The sequence below is a fragment of the Arachis duranensis genome, chromosome 1 (assembly GCF_000817695.3).
Source record: "Arachis duranensis cultivar V14167 chromosome 1, aradu.V14167.gnm2.J7QH, whole genome shotgun sequence".
In the NCBI taxonomy this organism is placed as follows: Eukaryota; Viridiplantae; Streptophyta; class Magnoliopsida; order Fabales; family Fabaceae; genus Arachis; species Arachis duranensis.
This window is the reverse complement of record NC_029772.3, coordinates 48,991,287-48,996,326: the sequence shown is the minus strand read 5'-3', so window position 1 is coordinate 48,996,326 and position 5,040 is coordinate 48,991,287. Positions and strand designations below refer to the sequence as shown.

The window sequence follows — 5,040 nt, the reverse complement described above, 5'->3', positions numbered from 1 at the left end:
ATCATGTTGACTTGCTGAGTCAACACTTTGTTCTGAGCCAATATAGCATTCAGAGCATCAATTTCAAGAACTCCCTTCCTCTGAGGCGTCCCATTATTCACGGAATTTCTCTCAGAAATGTACATGAATTGGTTATTTGCAACCATGTCAATAAGTTCTTGAGCTTCTGCAGGCGTTTTCTTTATGTGAATGGATCCACCTGCAGAATGGTCCAATGACATTTTGGAAAACTCAGATAGACCATAATAGAATATATCTAATATGGTCCATTCTGAAAACATGTCAGAAGGACATTTTTTGGTCATCTGCTTGTATCTTTCCCAAGCTTCATAAAGGGATTCACCATCTTTTTGTTTGAAGGTCTGAACATCCACTCTAAGCTTGCTCAGCTTTTGAGGAGGAAAGAATTTATCCAAGAAGGCCGTGACCAGCTTATCCCAGGAGTCCAAACTATCTTTAGGTTGTGAGTCCAACCATGTTCTAGCTCTGTCTCTTACAGCAAAAGGGAAAAGTATGAGCCTGTAGACTTCAGGATCTACTCCATTTGTCTTAACAGTCTCACAAATCTGCAAGAACTCAGTTAAAAACTGATAAGGATCTTCAGATGGAAGTCCACGAAACTTGCAGTTCTGTTGCATCAAAGCAACTAATTGAGGTTTCAACTCAAAATTGTTTGCTCCAATGGCAGGAATTGAGATGCTTCTTTCGTCAAACTTGGACGTTGGTTTAGTGAAATCACTTAGCATTCTCCTTGCATTATTGTTGTTGGGTTCGGCTGCCATCTTCTCTTGTTCAAAAATTTCAGAAAGGTTGTCTCTGGATTGTTGTAATTTAGCTTCTCTTAGTTTCCTCTTCAGAGTCCTTTCAGGTTCTGGATCAGCTTCAACAAGAATGCTTTTTTCCTTGTTCCTGCTCATATGAAAGAGAAGAGAATAGAAAAAGAAGAGGAGGGGAATCCTCTATGTCACAGTAAAGAGGATCCTTATTATTAGTAGAAGAAGAAAGGAATAAAAGTGGAGAATCCAATCACAAGGGTGAGGATAGAGGCAGTAATTGGAGATGAAGAGAGGTGAAGAGAAGTGTTAGTAAATAAATAAATAAATAGAAGAAGAGAAGAGAGGGAGAATTTGAAAATAATTTTGAAAAAGTAGTTAATGATTTTCAAAAATTAAAGATAAGATATAATTAAAATTAAAATTTAAAACAATTAGAAGATAAGAAGTTAGATAAGATATTTTTTTAAATCAAATTTTTGAAAAAGATAAAATTTTGAAAAAGATATGATATAAAAGATAGGATAAGATAGATTTAATTTTTAAAGTTAAAATTAATTACTTAACTAACAAGAAACTAAAAGATATGGTTCTAGAATTTAAAGATTGAACCTTTCTTAACAAGAAAGTAACAAACTTCAAATTTTTGAATCAATCATATTACTTGTTAGTATAATTTTCGAAAATCAAGATAGAATTAAGAAAAAGATTTTTGAAAAATATTTAAAAATATTTTCGAAAATAAAAAAATAAAAAAAAGAATTAATTTTTGAAAAAGATTTTGAAAAGATAAGATTTTTAAAATTGAAAATTTGACTTGACTTGTAAGAAACAACTAATTTTAAAAATTTTTGACTAAGTCAACTCAAATTTTTGAAAATTATGAGAAAATTAAGGAAAAGATATTTTTTGATTTTTGAATTTTTAATGATGAGAGAGAAAAATAACAAAAATGACTCACAACATGAAAATTATGAATCAAAACTCATGATGATGCAAGAACACTATGAATGTTAAGATGAACACCAAGAACACTTTGAAGATCATGATGAACATCAAGAACATATTTTTGAAAAATTTTTGATGCAAAGAAAACATGCAAGACACCAAACTTAGAGTTCTTTAATGCATGGACACTATGAATGCAAAAATGCATATGAAAAACAACATACAACACAAAACAAGAAAACATCAAGATCAAACAAGAACACTTGTCAAGAACAACTTGAAGATCATGAAGAACACCATGAATGCATGAATTTTCGAAAAATGCAAGAAAAATTTTTAAAGCATGCAATTGACACCAAACTTAAAAATTGACTCAAGATTCAAACAAGAAACACAAAATATTTTTGGTTTTTATGATTTTATGATTTTTTTTGTATTTTTATTATCTTTTTTCAAAAATTATATTTTTGAAAAAACGAAAATAAAGAAAAAAATTTTTGAAAACTTTTTTGAAAGGAAAATAAAAAAGAAAATTACCTAATCTGAGCAACAAGATGAACCGTTAGTTGTCCATACTCGAACAATCCCCGACAATGGCGCCAAAAACTTGGTGGACGAAATTATGATCATCAACTATGGCTCCAATAATTTGGTAGCTCTCACACGTGAATTACACTTAGTCACAACTCCGCACAACTAACCAGCAAGTGCATTGGGTCGTCCAAGTAATACCTTACGTGAGTAAGGGTCGATCCCACGGAGATTGTTGGTATGAAGCAATCTATAGTCATCTTGTAAATCTCAGTCAGGCTTATTCAAATATGATTGGATTCGATATTCAAAAGATAAATAAAATAAACAGGAAATAAAGATAAAGTTACTCATGTAATCCAATGGTGGGAATTTCAGATAGGTGCATGGAGGTGCTGTGTTCCTTCTGAATCTCTACTTTCTTATTACATTCATCCAATCCTTCTTACTCCTTTCCATGGCAAGCTGTATGTAGGGCATCACCGTTGTCAATGGCTACATCCCATCCTCTAAGTGAAAAAGGTCCAAATGCTCTGTCACAGCACGACTAATCATCTGTCGGTTTTCAATCAGGTTGGAATAGAATCTCGTGATTCTTTTGCGTCTGTCACTAACGCCCAACCTTCAGGAGTTTGAAGCTCGTCACAGTCATTCAATCCCGGAATCCTACTCGAAATACCACAGACAAGGTTAGACTTTCCGGATTCCCATGAATGCCGCCATCAATTCTAGCTTATACCACGAAGATTCTGATTAAGGAATGCAAGAGATATGCGCCCGGCCTAAGGTAGAACGGAAGTGGTTGTCAGTCACGCACGTTCATAGGTGAGAATGATGATGAGTGTCACGGATCATCACATTCATCAAGTTGAAGTGCAACGAATATCTTAGAACAGGAATAAATCGAATTGAATAGAAAATAGTAGTAATTGCATTGAAACTGAGGTACAGCAGAGCTCCACACCCTTAATTTATGGTGTGTAGAAACTCCACCGTTGAAAATACATAAGTGATAGGTCCAGGCATGGCCGAATGGCCAGCCCTCCAAACATGGTCACAAGACCAAATGATCAAAAGACTTTTAAAACAATAGTAAAAAGTTCTATTTATACTAAACTAGCTACTAGGGTTTACAAGAGTAAGTAGTTGATGCATAAATCCACTTCCGGGGCCCACTTGGTGTATGTTTGGGCTGAGCTTGATCTATCCACGAGCTGAGGCTTCTCTTGGAGTTGAACGCCAAGTTGTAACGTGTTTTGGGCGTTCAACTCTGGTTCGTGACGTGTTTCTGGCGTTTGACTCTAGAATGCAGCATGGAACTGGCGTTGAGCGCCAGTTTACGTCATCTAATCACGAATAAAGTATGGACTATTATATATTGCTGGAAAGCTCTGGTTGTCTACTTTCCAACGCCTTTAAGAGCGCGCCATTTGAAGTTCTGTAGCTCCAGAAAATCCATTTCGAGTGCAGGGAGGTCAGATTCCAACAGCATCAGCAGTCCTTTGTCAGCCTCCTATCAGAGTTTTGCTCAGGTCCCTCAATTTCAGCCAGAAAATACCTGAAATCATAGAAAAATACACAAACTCATAGTAAAGTCCAGAAATGTGAATTTATCATAAAAAATAATAAAAACATCCTTAAAAGTAACTAGATCATACTAAAAACTACCTAAAAACAATGCCAAAAAGCGTATAAATTATCCGCTCATCACACACAATCTTAGGTTTAGATGTAGTTTCTAAAGAGAGAGGTTCTCTCCTCTCTCTTAGGATTTAGGATTAGGATTAGGATTTCTACTTCTTCATCACAGGTTCAATATTCTTTTTATTTATTTTCCCAATTTAATTTATGAATTCCCATGTTAGATTTGATATCTTTATTAATTCAATTTGAGATATTTCAGACTTATTACTTCTTCTATAATTTATTATCAATTGATGGCTTAAGTTAGATTTTTCCTTTTTGCCTTTGGTTGAGTAATTGGTTACGCTTGAGTTGTCAAAATAAAACAGTGGTTGAAATTGGGAGTTGCTGATTAATTTGGATATCTCTAAGGCTAGTCTTTCCACGGAAAAGACTAGGACTTGAGGATTCATATTGATTTATACACTTGACTTAGCTTCATAGTTAGAGGTTGACTAAGTGAGAGCAATAAACAATTCTCATCACATCTGATAAGGATAACTAGGATAGGATTTCCAGTTCTCATACCTTGCCAAGAGATTTTATTATTATTAATTTATTTTTCTTGTCATTCAAACTACTTGCTCCTTATTTCAAAAACCCAAAAATATTGTTTTTCATAACCAATAATAAATCATACTTCCCTGCAATTCCTTGAGAAGACGACCCGGGGTTTGAATACTTCGGTTATTTATTTTTATTGGGTTTGATTAAGTGACAAACAAAACTTTTGTACGAAAGGATTCTCTGTTGGTTTAAAAGCTATACTTGCAACGCGATTATATATTTGTGAATTTCTTTATCGACAGGAAATCCGATCGTCAAAATAGCGCCGTTGCTGGGGAATTGCAAACATGTGTCTCATTATTGGTTATTGTAAATATTTTTCCTTTACTTGTTTCTCTGTTTCTGTTCTCCCTTCTTATTTCTAATAGCTACTATGAGTTCTCATCCCCTCTCGTTTTTAGTTTGGTTCTAAATTTGTTGAAAGGAATGGAAGCTATAACAGGACTATGCATCCCGGTCAAAGCAATCAAAGATGGATGCAACCAAGAGGATCTAATCAACTCTTTAGGCAACAACACCTTCCAATATATCATGGACA

General features: G+C 34.3%; 1 non-coding gene across 1 annotated transcript; it reads left to right on the top strand.

Moving 5' to 3' along the window:
• Nucleotides 1-279: 279 nt before the first annotated feature.
• On the top strand, nt 280-383 carry LOC127742715 (small nucleolar RNA R71). The gene has a single exon (XR_008004079.1). It is a non-coding gene; the product is annotated as a small nucleolar RNA R71 (small nucleolar RNA).
• Nucleotides 384-5,040: the final 4,657 nt, after the last annotated feature.